The 20622-nt window shown below is 41.8% G+C and overlaps 1 pseudogene; it reads right to left on the bottom strand.

The window, feature by feature from the left end:
- Window positions 1-396: 396 nt before the first annotated feature.
- On the bottom strand, window positions 397-1897 carry LOC113605708 (vomeronasal type-1 receptor 2-like; annotated as a pseudogene).
- Between the last annotated feature and the right edge of the window lie 18725 nt (window positions 1898-20622).

The raw sequence follows: 20622 nt of genomic DNA, 5'->3' as shown, positions 1-20622 counted from the left end.
TCTGGGGGCTTATCTTCCCGGCGTGCCAGCCCAATGTAGGGCTCAGAATGCTCACCCCTCGGGAAGAATCTTTGTAATCGTATTATTCTCCTGTTTCTGGGTCACGCACCCAGGGATATGGTTCTTGACTCTACCGAGACTCCAACCCTCCTACCTGTCTCACTGGGGATCCTTCTGCATTCCTTTAGTTGTAGAAGATCTTTTCTGGTAGCTTCTGGTCTTCCTCATCAATACTTGCTCTGTATACAGTTGTAATATTGGTGTGTCCAGGAGAAGAGGAGAGCTCAGGGTTTTCCTACTCCATCACCTTGGAGCATTCCCCTGTGGTATTCTTGGTTACAGCAGCCCTAGCTGACTAGAGCAGATTTTCCTCGTGAATGAAGGTGGGTCGAGTATAATCACCTGAGCTTTAAAGAACAGATGCCAGATAGTTCCGACGGAAAGAAGTAAGAGATTGAAAACAGGAGAGGGATTCAACTTGCTAATGCTGCCTTTCTAGATGGAGATACTCAGAAGTGAGTCATTAAAGGAAACGTATTCTGCCAAAAATATGAATCAGCCCGAAAGCTGTTCTTCCACAGGTTCCCGTTCAAAACTCGCCTTTGGACACTGAGGGTGAAGGAAGGAAGGAAGGAATTGGCAACTGTGCACTGTGGAAATACACACAATTTACATACTTCTCCTAACAGTGGGGGATTTCGTATTCCTGAACCAGGCAAAGTAGAGCCTGTGTACACTGGAGTCACGGCTCACGAGCAGAAAGGGGCTGACAGTGGGGAAGCGCGCAGCAGTGATTACAGTGATGTCCACAGGGAACAGCTAGGATGATCAGAAAGAGACAAAAGAAGTTGAAAGATGGAGGAAAGGGTATAAAAGCAGACGACAGTGCTCACCAGGAGAAGAATGGTTTGGGCAGCTCTGGACTCAAGAGAAGCGGGGGGGACCTGGGGGAGGCGTTGGTCCTACAAATGTGTTGGACCTGCTGCTCATGCCTGTACAGGATGAAAACCGTGGAGCCACTGGCCCAGAGCGTGAGCCCCAAACAGAAAACATCAGGGAATAATAGCAATGCTCCATACAATGTCTGTCTGGTTTCGTCACGATGAACAGCAGAACAGTATCAAAAATCCTTCCCGTTTGTGAGGTCTTTGTTGCTCCATTTGCCAGTTACATCGATAGGAAAAACAACATTTCCCAGCATTTGGAGCATCCAACACAGGAAAATAGAGGCAACAATGTACTTGGGAGATTTTACTTTAAGCTCTGCCCGCCTGGAGTTCCTGGGACTGATCGTGGTGGCCTGAAAGACACTCCAGAGGCAGATGCTACCAGTGGACACTCCCTCCCCACTCTGTGAAGAAAGAAAAGAAGTCTGCATCCAAAATCACTGGGTATATGTTTCCACCCAAAGGGGGAATAACTGTCTGGGGGACCCCTTTAGAGATGAGGACCAAGAAGTTGGCTACAATCAGGTGCTTAAGGATGAAATCTGTGGACCTTAACCTGTAGCCAGTGAAGGGAAGGATGATATAAGGCAAAGAAGCGAGAAATTCTCCAGGATTCCAACCGCAGTCTGTGTTAAGAAGATCACATCCATTGTCAAATCGCTGCTAGCCATCCTCTCAGTTCACGGTCACTGATACTTGTCTTGTGAGTTTAAATGTCCTGCATGGGAATATGAGGCCTGGGCTACATGAATCATGTCAGCTGAAATCCAATATTCTGCACTTGCCGTGAGTTCCCGGTTAGAAAAATGTACTTCATGTTTTTCTGTTACTAGCAGCCTTAAAAGGGTTGAATGTGTACATTATAAAGAGCACTTATATGTAAAATTACTCGTTGAAGGCACGCCACATGATCACTTCATTCTTCACGAATCCACGAGCCCGAGATTTCTGTGACTTCAGTTTTACAGGGAAGGGTAACACAGAGAGGTTACATGCTTCTTGAAATCTGCTGCGTAGGGCAGAGTGAAGACTTGAGACCCATTAGGCTGGTAAAGATAGTGCATTGAACCACCATTCTCTGCCAAAAAGCCAGTTGGTTCTATTCAAATAATAATCCAGGTCCATATTTAGTTTTAATTTCACAACTTATTTTAGACTGGTGGTATTTTATATTTTCATTATAACGAGATTCCATCTTGTAAAGTTTTATTTTGTAGGGCACTATGTATTGTGAATGAAGCTTTAGGTATCTTTTTTTTTTTTTTTTTTTTTTGGTGGTACGCGGGCCTCTCACTGCTGTGGCCTCTCCCGTTGCGGAGCACAGGCTCCGGACGCGCAGGCCCAGCGGCCATGGCCCACGGGCCCAGCCGCTCCGCGGCATGTGGGATCCTCCCGGACCGGGGCGCGAACCCACGTCCCCTGCATCGGCAGGCGGACTCTCAACCACTGCGCCAGCAGGGAAGCCCTTTAGGTATCTTAATACATGTAAATGCCCTGCGAGCAGCAGAATACTGCAGGAACCTGCTCCAGGACAAGGTAACGTCATGAAGATGAGAATGGCTCGGTATTAGGACAGCAACAGGAAAAGTCCTTTATTTATTTATTTTAAAGTTGGTGGAGTCTTTTGTTTATTTATTTATTATCTTTGGTTGCATCGGGTCTTCGTTGCTGTGCACAGGCTTTCTCTAGTTGTGTCGAGTGGGGCTACTCTTAATTGCGGTGCGCGGGCTTCTCATTGTGGTGGCTTCACTTGTTGCGGAGCACAGGCTCTAGGCGCATGGGCTTCAGTAGTTGTGGCTCGAGGGCTCCAGAGTGCAGGTTCAGTAGTTGTGGCGCACGGGCTTAGTTGCTCCACGGCATGTGGGATCTTCCCAGACCAGGGAATCGAACCCATGTTCCCTGCATTGGCAGGCAGATTCTTTTTTTTTTTTTTTTTTGTGGTATGGGGGCCTCTCACTGTTGTGGCCTCTCCCCTTGCGGAGCACAGGCTCCGGACGCGCAGGCTCAGCGGCCATGGCTCACGGGCCCAGCCGCTCCGCGGCATGTGGGATCTTCCCGGAACGGGGCACAAACCAGTGACCCCTGCATCGGCAGGCGGACTCTTAACCACTGCGCCACCAGGGAAGCCCGGCAGGCAGATTCTTAACCACTGTGCCACCAGGGAAGTCCCAGACTCCTTTATTTTTATGTCAGAAAAGCAGGTATAATGGCACCTATCACAGGAATTATTGAATAAGCACATGTAATGCCGTAAACTTTGGGACATCAAACACTAATACATGATAAAAGAGCATAAGCCAAAACTACATTATTATTATTTTCAGTTCATATACTTATCTATTTGTTAATTTCAGAGTTAAGTGAAAAGACTAGCAAAGTAATAAGATTTGTGAATGATACTGACATACAAGACATATATGCAAAACAGCATCTGCAAGGCATGTATTCTTGTGCATTTTATAAATTCAAAGACTGGATTTTTAGATTGATAGTAACAGCATATTTTTTAAACAAACGGAAACAACACGATATGAGACTGCCAGCAGCGGCCTTTAACTCATAATTATCATGTCAACTGTTCTATAAATGTAAGAGTGATGATAACCTTGCCATAACCAACACACTACGGAGGTTTTCAGTTGAGACAGAGTTACTGTCTCCATTAATTGCATCAGACATCCAGAGTTAGAAAAAAACCTTTCTATTCAAGCCATTTCCATTTGCATACACTTTCTGCACAGAACTGGATGATTATTGCAGATTCATCATACTCTTTATTGCAAACCTGGAGGGATTATTGGTGTACCTCTAGTCATCCTGATTCCTATAAGGTAGACTCAACAGCAGATTGTTTACAACTTAAAATACAAATATTTTTAAGCACCTTAGAAAGCAGGTTTTGTTGTATCTTGGAATGAGTCACAACAATCCCTGTCAGAGGTTTACATTAAATTGCATGAGGAGTCTTTAGAGATTGGTGTAGATTCTAGGACCCCCTCTCTCTTTACTAGCTCATGCCTCAGACTTATTCCACCTTTCTGCACGGTGTTGGCACCGAATCAGGTTACTACACAGAAGACTGCCTTTTTCTGATATGATCTCTTACCCAGACTCTTTTTTTTTTTTTTTTTTTTTTTTGCCGTACGCGGGCCTCTCACTGTTGTGGCCTCTCCCGTTGCGGAGCACAGGCTCCGGACAGGCAGGCTCAGCGGCCATGGCTCACAGGCCCAGCCGCTCCGCGGCATGTGGGATCTTCCCAGACCGGGGCACGAACCCGTGTCCCCTGCATCAGCAGGTGGACTCTCAACCACTGCGCCACCAGGGAAGCCCTTACCCAGACTCTTGATCTGCCTTTCTCTTACAGACTCTGCTGCTCAGAATGAAATAGGACATCCTTACCTGACTCCTTCCTGATGCCAGGACAATGGGCTCAGAGTGATGGTTTTTATAGCCAGTACCTGTGTGGGAGGGAGCTAGCCGGAGCCTGATGTATGGGTTTGAGATTCTGTGTCCTCCCCACCCCTCCCAACAGAACTGCAAAATCATTTCACCTGAAGCAGCAATGGGAGTGTAGGCTTGGGATCTGGGAACATTTCTGAAAACTTTTCTCTCAGTTGTTAATTACTAAAAACAATTACAAGTTTCTAGTTAGCCCCCTTAGGAAACAACTGGAGTGTTTTCAAGAGGCATTTTCTTTTCCATGATCCCTGAAGGCGGACAGGGTCTCACATGGAGGAGAGTTGGAAATTCTTAAGTCACTCAAATAAAGACTGGCATAAAAGATGTGTGTTCCTCTAGATTCTTCACTTTCCTGAGACGTTCCTCTCCCTGAAACTAGTACTTTCCTAATCTTCAGACCACTGAACTGAACCACCAGTTAAAGTATTGGTAGAGAAATGGAATGAGACAAAATACCTGAGAAGTATATTCAAAGAGACACAAGTAAAAGGAAGAATATGATAAATCACTCATTATAGAAAATGTCTGCACAAATCAAAGCCAATTAATTGGACTCATTTGCATAAATCAATGCCAATCAATATGGAGATGTTGTAGGAAAATACACTTTACAATTACTGACCTCCATTAGTGATTAGACTTAGACACAGAACAATATGCATAGAAAAAAAGGAGAAGGTTCAAAAAGAGTGTCTCACAAATTAGCATCTAGTTCTGATGGCTCAACAGAGATTTTACTATTCTTGTAAATATCAGGTGAACCGATGCTCAATTACTTAATTCAAGGGGATCAAATTGTTACCAGAGTGCTCTGCATTAATTAATTAATTAATTGTGCTATTTTCCAGTAATGAGCACTCGATGCTTTGATAACTAAGAAATATAAATTAGGAGTTGAAAGTAATCTTTCAGTTTTCCCTACAAATAAATCCACATTTGATGCACAGTCATGATGCGATCATTGTCAATTTTCAAGTCAGGAGTTGGAGCCATAGTGGTGGTCAACCATGTCTGCACACAAACACGAACTCATTGAAACACTTACAGGCAGAAGCAAACACACATGTGCATTCACACTCACGTACTCATATATACTCACATACATATACATAAGTCACATACTCACACAACTACAGGTGCAAACTCACAAACATTCACGCACATGCTCAGCACATATAAACTCGCATCATATTCATAAACACACATGATGCATTCGTATGAAAGCATTCACTTTCATAAAATTAACTTACACAGTCCCTGTGTATCTGTGGACGACACGTTCACATACAGAAGAATAGTTGTATCTCCAGACTTCTGGATGCAGGAAAAAGGGGTCCTTTCCATTGTTTGTAATCCTTTCAATGCTGCAACAACCAACAGACAATATTTGCTATAGGCAGCCTTAAAATTGCTACGCGTATTACCTCCTTGGGTGGGTCAGAGGGTAAGAAAGGTAGAGTGCTCAGAGGCGTGGCAGTGAATGGGTATGTGATAGATCAGTATGAGAGAGAGGGCATAGAAAAAGGGGCACGCAAATAAGACCACGGTGAAGCAAGCCTGGAGTGTGGGAGAGAGTACAGGGAAAGAGAAAAGGCAGAAGGAGAAAGAAAAAGAAATACGAAAAATCCCAAGGTGGTTAAAGGGCATTGCCGGTTTTGAGGGTACAATGAATTAAAGTGTGCGGCAAAGTGACGAGTATGAGGCATACCGGGTTCTAGGGAAATAGGTGCGGGATTCCATGGGAATGAAGGAAATAAGGGTATGAGGAGTTTGGGGGCAAAAATGGTAAAGGTCAGTGGTTGATAAAACTCCCAAGAGACTTATTGTCTTTGAGGGATTAAAACGATAGTGAGGGCTTCCCTGATGGCGCAGTGGTTGAGAGTCCATCTGCCGATGCAGGAACGCGGGCTTGATCCCTGGTCCAGGATCCCACATGCTGCAGAGCAGCTGGGCCCGCATGCCACAGCTGCTGGGCCTGTGCTCTGGAGCCCGCGAGCCACAGCTACTGAGCCCGCGTGCCACAACTACTGAAACCCACATGCCTAGAGCCCATGCTCCGCAACAAGAGAAGCCACCGCAGTGAGAAGACCGCTCACCACAAGGAAGAGCAGCCCCCGCTCGCTGCAATTAGAGAAAGCCCGAGCGCAGCAACAAAGACCCAACGCAGCCAAAAAAAAAAAAAAAACAACAACAACAAGACAGTGAGAGGAGGAAGGGGAATACGTGTCGGGTAGGCAGATGCTGGAAATATAGTGTGGCCCAAGGCAGAAATAGAGAATTGAAAGAGGACATGAAGCCTGGTGAAGATAATGACCAAGAGAAGAGAAAAAAAAATGGGCACATGACAATGAGGAAGCTGGGAGAACGTTGGGCATGAGAAGCCGAGGAGCCAAGGAGCCCAGGAGAAAGGGTCAGGGATAGGAGGGCTGTGGGTTGTGGATTTGGTTTATGAATTAGTTGAGGATGCCTGAGAGTTGGGGCTGGGGTCCTTGATGGTGTGGTTGTAGAGTACACGGGGAATGGGCTGAGATATCTGGCTTGGAAGTAGATGCAGGGTAAGAAAATAAAGGCTCAAATGATGTGGTTTGCAGGGGGGATGGAAGGTGAGGAGGGCCAGGCTAGAACCACATAGGAATGGATGTCCAAAAAGTGACAGGAGGGAGGTCGAGGATGCAATATAGGAGTCTAAAAAAGTTGAGTGAAGTTGAGGAGTGAATGGAGTTTGGTGCATGGCTACAGCTCACAGGGGTGGAGGCACAGAAGATGTATCTGAGGGAGGGGAAATACACAAACGAAGAGGGGAGGAATGGAACTGGGAAAGACGGAAGTGGCAATGGGCAGATTGGAGGCCACTATTTGATTTCCTATACATTAATTCTCCAATTTATGGTCAGATCACAACAGTCATGGATAGTTTCTAATTTCAGCTCAGGGGAGCAAAAATCTTGCTTATATAAAATGCCCCCAAAACCACTTAAATAGAACATACAATGTAGGATGGAAGCTAAATTTTGGGGTAAATAACACAATAGCATTTCACTCTTCATTTGGGAAACCACGTAAAGGATGTGACTTCCATAGGTCATGCAAAAGAGGCTGTTTATTAGCCTCATGTAAATCAATGAAGTTGGAAAACTCCCTCACACCATATACAAAAATAAACTCAAAATGGCTTAAAGACTTAAATATAAGATAGGATACCATAAAACTCCTAGACGAGAACATAGGCAAAACATTCTCTGACGTAAATTGTAGCAATGTTTTCTTAGATCAGTCTCCCAAGGCAAAAGAAATAGAAGCAAAAATAAACAAATGGAACCTAATCAAACTTATAAGCTTTTGCACAGCAAAGGAAGCCATAAGAAATTGAAAAGACAATCTACGGACTGGGTGAAAATATTTGCAAATGATGCGACTGACAAGGGCTTAATTTCCAAAAGGTATAAACATCTCATACAGCTCAATATATTTAAAAAAACCCAATCAGAAAATGGGCAGAAGACCTAAATAAACATTCCTCCAAAGAAGACATACAGATGGGCAACAGGCACATGAAAAGATGCACAAAATATCTAATTATCAGAAACATGCAAATCCAAACTACAATGAGCTATCACCTAACACGGTATAGAACGGCCATTATTTTAAAATCCACAAAAAATAAATGCTGGAGAGGGTGTGGAGAAAAGGGAACCCTCCTACACTGTTGGTGGGAATGTAAATTGGTGCAGCCACTGCAGAAGACAGTATGTAGGTTCCTTAAAAAACTAAAAATAGAGTTACCATAGGATCTAGCAATCCCACTCCACGGCATATATCTGGAGAAAACCCTAATTTGAAAAGATACATGCACCCCAGTATTTACAGCAGCACTATTTACAATAGCCAAGACATGGAAGCAACCTAAATGTCCATCAGTTGCTGAATGGATAAAGAAGATGTGTTATATATACACAATGGAACACCACTCAGCCATAAAAAAGAACAAAATAATGCCATTTGCAGCAACATGGTTGGACCTAGAGGTTATCATACTAAGTGAAGTAAGTCAGACAGAGAAAGACAAGTATCATATGATATCGCTTGTATGTGGAATCTAAAATATGATACAAATGAACTTATTTACGAAATAGAAACAGACTCAGACATAGAAAACAAATTTATGGTTACCAAAGGTGAAGGTGGGGGGAAGAATAAATTAGGAGTTTGGGGTTATCAGATACAAACTACTATATATAAAATAGATAAAAAACAAGGTCCTACTATATAGCACAGGAAACTATAATCAATATCTTGTAATAACTTATAATGAAAAAGAATATATACATGTGTATGTATATAAAACTAACTCACTTTGCTGTACACCAGAAACTAACACAACATTGTAAATCAACTATACTTCAATAAAAAATAAAATAAATAGGATGCTTAAGTTTTTGGTAAATGTTTGTGGTAATATAAAAGTAAAAAACATAGGAAGAACTTTAATGATAAAATAGTTAAGCAATAAAATTATTCATGAGTTACATTAGCAATAAACTATCAAAAAGTAAAATTAGTGCACCTAAAACTGCACTGAAAACAATACGATACCTAAGAAATCATCTAACCAAGGAGGTAAAAGACCTATACTTTAAAAACTATAAGCCTGGGCTTCCATGGTGGCACAGTGGTTGAGAGTCCGCCTGCCGATGCAGGGGACACGGGTTTGTGCCCCGGTCCGGGAGGATCCCACATGCCGCAGAGCGGCTGGGCCTGTGAGCCATGGCTGCTGAGCCTGCGCATCCGGAGCCTGTGCTCCGCAACGGGAGAGGCCACAACAGTGAGAGGCCCGCGTACGGCAAACAAAACAAAACAAAACCTATAAGCCTGATGAAACAAATTGAAGACAACACAAATAAATGGAAAGAAATACCATATTCAAGGATTGGAGGCATTAGTGTTATTAAATGATCATAGCCCCCAAGACAAGGTACAGGTTCAATGGAATCCCTGTCAAAATACCAATGGCATTTTTCACAGACCAGAGCAAATAATTATAAAGTTTGTATGGAAACACAGAAGACCCTGAATAGCCAAAATAATCTCGAGAAGGAAGAACAAAGCTGGAGGTGTCATCCTCCCTGATTTCAAACTATACTACAAAGCTACAGACATCAAAACAGTGTGGTACTGGCAAAAGATCAATGGACACATAGATCAATGAAACAGAATAGATAGAACAGAAATAAACCCATGCCTACATGGTCAATTAATCTATGACAAAGGAGGCAAGCAGATACAATAGGACAAAGACAGCCTCTTCCACAAATAAATGGTGTTGGGGAACTGGACAGCTACATGCAAATCAATCAAACTGGAATAATTTCTCACACCATATACAAAAATAAACTGGTATATACATACAATGGAATATTATTTATTTATTTAATAATTAATTTAAAAATTATTATATATATTTTTATTTTTGGCTGCGTTGGGTCTTCATTGCTGCGTGTGGGTTGTCTCTAGTTGCGGCGAGCAGGGGCCACTCTTTGCTGTGGTGCACAGGCTTCTCATTGTGGTGACTTCTCTTGTTGCCGAGCACAGGCTATAGGCGCACGGGCTTCAGTAGTTATGGCACGTGGACTCAGTAGTTGTGGCACATGGGATTAGCTACTCCACAGCATGTGGGATCTTCCCAGACCAGGGCTTGAACCTGTGTCCCCTGCATTGGTAGGCAGATTCTCAACCACTGGACCATGAAGGAAGTCCCTACAATGGAATATTACTTAGGCTTAAAGGGGAGGAAATAAAGACATGTGCCACAACATGGATGAACTTTGAGGGCATTATGCAAAAAGACAAATACTGTACCATTCCACTTTTATGATATATTTACAGAAGTAAAAATCACAGCAATAAAAATCACAGCAATAAAGGTAGAAAGGTGGTTGTCAGGGTATTGCAGAAGGAGAGATGGGGAGTTACTGTTTCAGTTTTGCAAGATGAAAAGAGTTCTGGAGATGGATAGTGGTAATTAGGTTGGACAAAAATATGAATATATTTAACCACTAAACAGTTAAAGAGTTAAGACTGTAGAATTGTATTTTATATTTTATTTATCATAATAAAAAATAGAAAAAAAAAGTCTTTGAGCACTGCCACAAGAGGTGAGGGCTGGGGAGAGTTTGATGAGAAAGTTGGAGTTAGTGGGGTATGACTGAGAATAGGCATGATAAAGTGAGGTGGGAAGGAAGAGGGCACAGGGAAAGGGGGATATAAGAGCAAGATTGTGGAGATTCATGGAGCATGGGGGTTGGGGGATAAAGTTCAGGAAGAGAGAGACTGTAGAGGGTTAAAATGTACACAGGGGTTGAAGAGTGCAGTGTGTTTAAAGTGCACTGTGGGACACAGGTCCTGACCCAATTGCTTTTCTTCCCTTCCTACCTCATTACATGTGTATCTTTCTTACAGCCTTGGCTGTACAGGAGTCCTTCTCCCAGCTTCCAGTTACTTTCCAGTGAGAATTCCAGTGAGAATTGTTCCACAAGTAGATGTATTTTTGATGTGTTTGTGGGGGAGGTGAGCTCTGCGTCCTCTTACTCCGCCATCTTGATCAAGAGGACTGAGTACTTTCTTCTTGAAGAGTCTGTTGCTTTGTCATTTTTTGTGTGTTTTCTGTCCTTTTCTTACTGAATTTTAAAAAGTTCTCTATATACACTAAATAGGAGGCTTTTCTTGGCTCTCTTTATCGCTTTTTCTATCTTGTTGTCTTTTGATGAGTAGAAGCTCTTAACTTCAATACAACATCATTTGTCATGTTCTCCTTTATAGTCAATATTTTTGTTCTGTTTAAGGAGTCTTTTCCTATTATAAGATCTCAAAAATGTTCTTTGTTTTCTTCTAGAAAAATCATTTTATACCTTTAAATTTTACATCAGCAATCTATTCAGAGTAATTTGTTATATGTGTTACTAGTGACTTAAGTCTTTTTATCCATCAAGATAACACACTCCCATTTATTCTGAAAATGTTGTATTTGCCTTTCTTTTTATTTGCTGTCATCTATCATTGCCTCATCCAGTTTAACATCACCTCACCCTCGGAGCTGATTTTCTGTCAAGTCTCCTGGTGATTCAGGCTTTTCTTGTCTCTTTCAATCTTTACAACCCCAGTGTGCCACACAATCAAGGTTCGTCTTAGTACTAGAAATCTTCAATGGAAATTTTTGTTTAGAGCATTGATTATTCTCATGTTTTAAAGGGAAAATTGCTCCATGTTGAGAGACAATTTTTGGTCTCTTATGTTTTTTCACAGCTTGTATCAGCTTCTGTCCTAAATTATCTTTTCAAGGATTTTTTGTATAACAATCAGTTTCAGATAATGTCTGCAGTACCTCCTCCAGGGAAAAGGACAGATTAATTACTGGACCAACATAATAAAAATAGTGCCTTCCTCTGAGGCAAAATTTCGGCAGGTTTGTTGAGGACCAACTTTTAAATATTTGGATTTCTTAACCTTGACAACATCCTCACTTGTGATGCATCCTGGGCCTCTTTGTATCACCTCTGAGGAACTTGAGGTGGACAAGAAGAATAAATGCAAACATGAAGCTTCTGCTGTTTACTATGTCATGAATAATAAAATCTTCTTTCTCAGACCCCAGAGTCTCATGCCTTCTGACAGCATCCATGAAGTTGACAGGATAATTTGTTATCCTGCCGGTAGGGTAAAATCTAAGACATTTCCTCACATTCCTTAAGAGTCATGATGAGGAGGATGTGATGCCGAGAGAGAAAAAATTTTTCTCAGAGAGAAAATTACAAAGATCCTTCAGAATCCCAGTTAAAGGATAGGAGAATGCTTCCTAGAACAAGTGGAAATTTTCTCACCCAAGTTCTGGGCAACGTGAGAAAAGGACAGTCCTTTTCAACAAATCATGCTGGGAAAATTGGATATCCACATGCAAAAGAAGGAGGTTGGACCCTTAACACCTCATACAAAAATTAACTAACTCAAAATGGATCAAAGACCTAAATGTAAGACCTAAAACAATAAAACTCTTAGAAGAAAACAAAGGGCAAAAGGTTCGTGACATTAGACTTGGCACTGATTTCTTTGGATTTGACACCAAAGGCACAGGTAACACAAACTGAACTTCACAAAATTTAAAAAGCTTTTGTGCATCAAAAGATAGAATCATCAGAGTAAAAAGACAATCCACCGAATAGGAGAAAATATTTGCAAGTCATATACCTGATAAGAGATTAATATCCAAAATACAGAGAGAACTCTTGAAACTCAAAACAACAACAACAACACAAAAAAAACAGAAATAACCCAATTTAAAAATTGGCAAAGGACGTGAATAGACATTTTTCCATAGAAGATATACAAATGACAAATAAGCACATGAAAAGATGCTCAACATCACTATTCATTAGGTGAATGCAAATCAAAAAATCAAAACTACAATGAAATACTATCTTACAGCCATTAGGATGGCTACTATCAAAATAATAGAAAACAATACGTGACGGCAAGAATGTGGAGAAACTGGAACCCTGTGCACTGTTCGTAGGAATGTAAGATGGCACAGCCGCTGGAAAACAGGATGGTAGCTCCTCAGAAAATTAAAAATAAAATTACAATATGATCCAGCAATTCCACTTCTGGGTACCTATACAAAAGAATTGAAAGCAGGGTCTCAAAGAGATATTTGATAGCTAAAACATGGAAGCAACCCAACTGTCCATCAACAAATGAACAGACAAGTGCGGTATATACATAAAATGCAATATTACTCAGTCTTAAAAGAAAGGAATTCTGCGATATAATACAACATGAACCTTGACGAAGTTAACATTAATAAAGGGAACCCTCACCAAGACGGTGTCGGGAGACCAGCAGGGGGAGCTCTCACACGCGTACCACTGGATCTCAATACAGATTCCAGGAAGAGATGTTACTTTGCATCTCTGGCAGGAAGTGACGCTACTTTACTACCACCAGCAAGAGGAAGCAAGATTTTCTCATTGCCTAGCAACAGTTCAGCCAATGAGAGACTGTCACAACTCAATGAAAAGCCACTGTACTTTGAACTCCCAGTTTCCGCCAACGCATTTTTTGTTTATAACAGCCCCTCCCAACTGCCCTTTCTCCTCTATAAAATTTTCCTCTTCTTTGCTTTACTGGACTTACATGTTTCCTCTCAGGTGCACGTCCCAAATTGTAATTCTTTGCAGCTCCTGCGTAAACCCATTTTGCTGGTAACATAACTGGCTGTTTTAGGTTAACAAGGGCATTATGCTAAGTGAAATAAACCAGTCACAAAAAGACAAATACTGTATGATTCCACTATGTGAGATACTTATAGTAGTCAAAATCATGGGAGGCAGAAAGTATGAGTGGTGGTTTCCAGGGACCGGGGAAAGGGGGAAATGAGGAGTTACTGTTTAATTGGTATAGAGTTTCAATTTTACAAAATGAAATGAGTTACAGAGCTGAATGGTGGTGATGGCTGCACAACATTATGGATGTATTTAATACCACTGATCTGTATAATTTTTAATGGTTAAGATGGTAAATTTTATGAGTATTTTTGCTACAGTTTTAAAAACTGGAAAAAAAAATCCAGGGACTTGTTCAAATGAGAAAATCTAATAAAGACCCAACCCCAGGACCTGGCTCAAGCAGCCCTTCTCCCTCAATGTTTTAAACATCACATACCTGTGGGTGAGTGGGGTTACAGGCCTGGTAGAGCTGGATTTTCCCCACTCAGCCTCCAGGAAGGTAAAAGAAAAGTAGCTCCACATGTCACAAAATCAGAAACTAGAAGTTTGAGTTGGCTAGACTCTGATTTCAGATGGATGGAGAGAAACATGTGACCCTGATACTCTTCATGGTGAGTGGCTGCCCCCTGCCCCCAAGAGCTCCTTACTTTCTCAATGGAGGCTGAGGAGCTGGAATCTACCCCCCACCCTGTAGTTTAGCCTTAATGAAAATGAAGAGAGTTTCCCATTCTGCTGTTCCTCTACCGTGTGTATATACTCTAGAGTATTAGGAAAAATAGACCTTCCAGCTCCAAGTGTGGGGAAGCAGGGGAGCTATTAGGAACCCTGGTGTGGGCCTTGTTCAGTCCCCTGCCCCAAATGAAAAGTGTTGAGAGGTTACTGCCCTTCCCTTAATATCTCAACCTAGAGTCTGGGCAAACAGTTCTGTGAGAAGGGTAATGACGCATGAATACATCTGTAGTGGCCCCAGCTATTTTACTGTTGAACACTGGCCAGAAGAGAATGAGCAGAGGACAGGCCTTAAAAAACTGTAAAGGAAAGAAGACATGCTATTTGCAGGCTTGGGCAAGAAATCTTTTCATATTTTCAAGCAGCGCTCAAGTCTCTCTCCAGCCACTGGATGGAAATGGCTTCCAAGCCAGGGACACAGAAATTGACCCCTGACTTGGGCAAGTTCTCCCCATTCCCTCCCTGTACAAGGCAGCACCACTCCAAAGATGTTCAGGGACAGGAACATTTTCCTAGAATCAGTGGCATTGTTGTTGCAGTTTAGAAAATATAATCAGTGTCCAACAGAAGTAATTCTGGAAGGGTACTGAGTGAAGGTATCTATTTGAAGATTTTTTTTTTTTAATATATGGATCCTGGGAAGAGCAGGTAAGGCCCAGAAACATGTCAGGGTCTGTCTTACGATGTTACTCCGTCCGGAAACAAAATGAACTTGACACTGACACCTCGCCCCCAGTGGCACTATGGGAAATAGGAGACCCTCCCTATGGAGATTACATGTCTGTCTTGATGACTTCCTTGCAGTGTAAAGAAATCCTCCAGTAATGGTGGGAGTGTTCATGAGGTAACTACATGCTGCCGTAGTGAAAATGAGGCAGAGAGTAAGAAAGCAGCTGAGATAGAATGAGTAGGAAATGAATGAAGGGGGAAAAGAATAGCCAGGCTGGTGGGAATGAATGAAAACACCCCCATCATCTTCATCTTCACTACCCACGCATACACACAAACAGATCCAGGTCCCATGTCCCTGTGGCTCAAGGATGAACTCTAGGCCACATTGATGCATCCCTGAAGAAATGTGCATGGAACTTGTCTTTAAGCACAAAGACGTCTGAGAGATGTTTTCAGGCCTGTCATCACCCATTTGGGAAGATGATCCCGGTGCCTTCCTTCCATCCATACTTGATGACAATATTTAGAATCTTGTCCTTCTTGTGAACAGTTTGCACATAAGGAACAAAGCACTCCCTTGTGGCCCTTATCTGCTTGGGCAGCCATGGTATTTCTCCTCCGAGGAGACACAGTATCATCATTCATCATTTTATTTCATTCTCCCAACTTGAAGTTCATAAAAGCCAAGTCACCCTCTAGGTGGAAAAGATAGGACTGGAGAATTCAGAGGATGGGCCCCCAGGGCCAGTGACCTTTTTTCCATGTACTCCATGGCTGAAGCGCTTCTCAACAAGTGAGAGTGGGTAGATTAGAAGGGCCGTGTGACTGACCTCAGGTCACATTGAGTGGGAAATTTCTTCAAAAAAAAAAACAAACAAAAAAAAAGAGGCATAAAGAAACGTTAAGCTAAAATAAATAAATAAATAAAATTGAAAAAAAGAAAAGTTAAGCTATACTCATCAGACTATTAGTAAATCTGTTAGTTATTGTGGAACTATTACAAATATTTTATGTGCCTTTCTGATATATGGAATGTGTAATTATATAACATATACTCTATGATACTTATATATTTTATATATTATATTTAATGTTTCCAAATATCCTAAAATGTAATTAATTATAAGTATTATATAATTACATACATATCCTGCAATGTGAATAAAACAAATAAATGATTATGTCAATGTAATTAAAAACTAAGATTTTCAGCATAAAAGACAAAAGAAGTACCATAAATATAAAATAAAACAGATCTGGGTTGTGATCAGACATTCTGCATTTCTAACAAGTTCCCAGGGGATGCCAAGGCTGTTGGTCCATTCCACATTCTGAGTATCAAGATTCTAAGGTTCTGGGCTTCTCTGGTGGCACAGTGGCTAAGAATCCACCTGCCAGTGCAGGGGACACAGGTTGAGCCCTGGTCCGGGAAGATCCCACATGCCGCGGAGCAACTAAGCCCGTGCGCCACAACTACTGAGCCTGCGTTCTAGAGCCTGCGAGCCACAACTACTGAGCCCACATGCCACAACTACTGAAGCCCACACACCTAGAGCCTGTGCTCCACAACAGAGTAGCCCCCACTCGCCACAACTAGAGAAAGCCCACGTGCAGCAACGAAGACCCAACTCAGCCAAAAGTAAAATAAGAATAAATTTATTTTTTAAAAAAGATTCTAAGGTTCTTGTATTAACACGAGGAGGATAAAGGTTTTGATTGTTAGACTTTGATATGTTGGTTATGTGTGTGCTAATTTCTAGGGCAGTGGTCTCAGATGGGAGGGATTTTGCCTCCTAGTGCATAAATGCCACGTTGGAGACATTTCTGGCCATGGAGGAGGTGGGAGGTGTTACTGCTAACTAGTGGAAGCTGGGGATGCCGATAAATTTACTACAGCACAGCCCCTACAAGAAATTATCAGGCTGAAAATATCAACAGTACTCAGGTGGGGAAACACTGTTCTAGGGGAACCACTGAAAGAATAAAAACAGAGTCTGTGGATTCCAAACCAGGAAGAGAGGAGAAAAGAATCGGTAAAACAAATCCTAAGTCAATCCACAGAGAGGCAATGAGAAAAAGAAAAACAGAAGAGTAGAAGAAATAGAAAGCATAAAGGGAAGTGGCAGACTTAGGTGCAAATATATTAGTTAAGTACATTAAATATAATTGGAACTAAATATCAGTTAACAAAGATCATCAGACTGGATTTTCTAAAAATATGCCATTTACGATCGCTATATATATAACCTAAGGCTGCAGAAAGTTTGAAAACAAAAGGATGGGAAAAGCATACTGTGCAAATACTAATCAAAAGAAAGCTGATGGATCTATATTAGTATCAAAGAATTAAGACTTGACATGAAAAGGTCCTGCTCGATGTAAAGAAGTAATCTTATGATAAAAGACTGAATTCACCAAAATATAGTCTTCATTTTAAAATGCCTCTATAAACATGGCTTCAAAATACATAAAGCAGAAATTTACAAAACAGAGCAGGCAATTCTACAATTAAAGTGGGAGTTTAGCAATTTTCTTAGTATTAATTTGTTAAAAGCTAAATTTAGAAGTGAATAGCAGATCTGCCTACCACAAATAAACTTGGTCTTTTGGACCTTGTAGAATGTTGCTCACATCTGCTGACTCTACTCAATGACACAGAGAGTTACAACACTTGACCATACACTGGGCCCCGTAAGTTAAGTCTCAGCTATTATCAAAGGATTTTAAAAATATCAAACATATTCTCTAACTATACTGCAAAGAAGATAGAAATCGATAGCAAATATTAGGAAAGGCCTCTTCTAAACAGCACCTGAAAAAAATAGTCATCCCTTGGTATATGTGGGTTAACCCCAGAACCCGCCATGGATACCAAAATCCATGTATGCTCAAGCCCCTTATATAAAATGCCATAGTAGGGCCTCCCTGGTGGCGCAGTGGTTGAGAGTCCGCCTGACGAGGCAAAGGACGCGGGTTCGTGCCCTGGTCCGGGAAGATCCCACATGCCGCGGAGTGGCTGGGCCCGTGAGCCATGGACGCTGAGCCTGCGCGTCCGGAGCCTGTGCTCCGCAACGGGAGAGGCCACAACAGTGAGAGGCCCGCGTACCGCAAAAAAATAAATAAAATGCCGTAGTAATTGCACATAACCAACACACACCCTCTTATATACTTTAAATCATCTCTAGATTACTTATAATACCTACTGCAATGTAAACGCTATGTAAATACTTGCCAGCATACAGCGAGTTCAAGTTTTGGCGTTTGAAACTTTCTGGAATTTGTTTCCCCCCCCCAAATATTTTCAACCCGAGGGTGCAGAGGATCAACTGGAGTATAAATAACTTTGTGGAGAGGACAGAAGAAAATTGTTTTATTCTTACAAACCTACTTACCTAGACCGGGGTAGCCAGATAGGGCTTAGTGGTGACTGTTCTTCATTGAGATGTTAATTCATGTATCATCAAATTTACCCTCTTATAGTGTACAATTACATGGCTTTTAGTATATTTACAAAGTTGTGAAACCATCTCCACTAGTTCCAGGACGTTTCATCACCCCCAAAAGAAGCCTGATACTCATTAAGGAGTCACTTTCCATTGCCCACCACCCCCTACCCTGACCCCTCGACCTCAGCCACTTATCTACTTTGTCTCTATAGATCTGCCTATCTGGACATTTCATGTAAATGAAAGTTCACAATATATGGCCGCTTGTGTCTGGCTCCTTTCGCTTAGCACAATATTTTTTTTTTCCCAGGTTCACCCATGTTGTAGCACATGTCAGTACTTCAGTCATTTTTATAGTTAAGTAGTATCCATTATATGCAAAAACCACATTTTATTTGTCCATTCATCAGCTGATAAACATTTGAGTGGGTTCCACATTTTGGCTCTTGTGAACAATGCTGTTAGCAGCATTCGTGTACCAGATCTTCTGTGGCCATGTTTTCAATTCTCTTGGGTATATACCTATCAGTGGAAGTGCTTGGTAATGTTTTCCAGAGTGGGTCCGCCATTTTACATTCTCACCAGCAGTGCGTGAGGGTTCCAATTACCTCCACATCCTCACCGAACACGTGTTATTGTCTGCAATACAACAAATGATTTCTGTGATCTTGCATCCTGCCATCTTGCTAAACATGTTTAGTAGCTCAATTTTTTTTTTAGTGGACTCCTTAGGATTTCCTATATATAAGATCATGTCATCTGCAATCAGTTTCACTTCTTCCTTTCCAATCTGCAAGCCTTTGCTTTTTCTTGACTAAATATTCTGGCTAGAACTTCCAGTACAATGTTGAGTAAAAGGGACAGGAGCGTCTTGTTCCTGATCTTATGTGGAAAGCACCGTCTTTCACCGTTAAGTATTATGTTAGCTGTGGGGTTTTGGAGACGTCTTTTATCATGTTAAGGAGGTTCCCCTCTATTCCTAGTTTGTTGAGTGTTTTTATCGCAAAAAGGTGTTGGATTTTGTCAAATGCTTTTTCTGCATCAACTGAGATGATTATGTGGTTCTGCGTTTTATTCTACTAATGGTGTATTACGATGATTTTTCTGATGTTAAACCTTGAATGCTTGGGATAAATTCCATTTGGTCATGGTGTATAATTTTTTTTAATGTGTTGCTGAATTCAGGTTGTCAGTATTTTTGAGCATTTTTGCATCTTTGTTCTTAAGAGTTAATGGTCTAGTAGATCTCTTTCATTTGGTGTTTTTGTCTGGTTTTAGGTATCAGGGCAATACTGGCCTCAGAATAAGCTGGGAAGTGTTTCCTCCCCTTCTATTTTTTGGAAGAGTTTGTGAAGAACTGGTATTAATTACTTAAATGTTTCGGTAGAATTCAGTAAAGCCATCTGGGTCTGGGCTTCTCTTTGTGGATAGTTTCTCTGATTACTAACTCAGTATATTCCATATATTCCAAATACAAGAACACTTCTGTTGTGCTTTATATTCCATAGAAAAGGGATAAAACTCTACCTAACAGTCTAAGTCAGGTTTTGTCACTAGAGCAGCTCAGGTCAGATCAGGTTTTGCCCTGACTCATTAAAAAGGATTTCCACAACGTGCATCATGGCTAATAAGACATCAGGAGTCGTATTCCTGTAGTGCTACTAAGCCAGCCATGCCGTGTCCCTCCTCGTCTAGCTTGTCAAGCCAGCTTCCTTCTTTGGCTGGGCTGAAGAGGATCTCAAGCTACAAGAGGAAATCAAGGCATTTTCTTTCTTCTGGGAGATTTGTGGAGCTCTGGTCAGTCCGTAAGGGCCCACATCACACACCCAACACACTCTGGGTCTGTTCCCCCATCTGGGAAACACAGCTGGACAGGGAAGAACTGAAGGGAGTGGCGGGAGTGGGGATTTCCTCCACACAGGAGGGCTGATGACAGGTATGTGCTGAGACTTCAGATATTCTGATGAGAACCAAGGACAGGAGAGAGACCAGGCCTTCCTTCCGGCTGCTCCTTGTGTAATTTCTTGTGGGTTTGAAAAGGAGAAGTGGCATCAGGTCCACCTCCTCAATCTCTCTGCCCTCTGTCCTCAACCA

The sequence above is a fragment of the Aethalodelphis obliquidens genome, unplaced genomic scaffold (genome assembly GCF_003676395.1).
Source record: "Aethalodelphis obliquidens isolate GAN/ISIS:26980383/991018 unplaced genomic scaffold, ASM367639v1 scaffold43, whole genome shotgun sequence".
NCBI classification, from domain to species: Eukaryota; Metazoa; Chordata; class Mammalia; order Artiodactyla; family Delphinidae; genus Aethalodelphis; species Aethalodelphis obliquidens.
The sequence above is the reverse complement of the archived record's forward strand: the minus strand, read 5'-3'. Positions and strand labels throughout refer to the sequence as shown.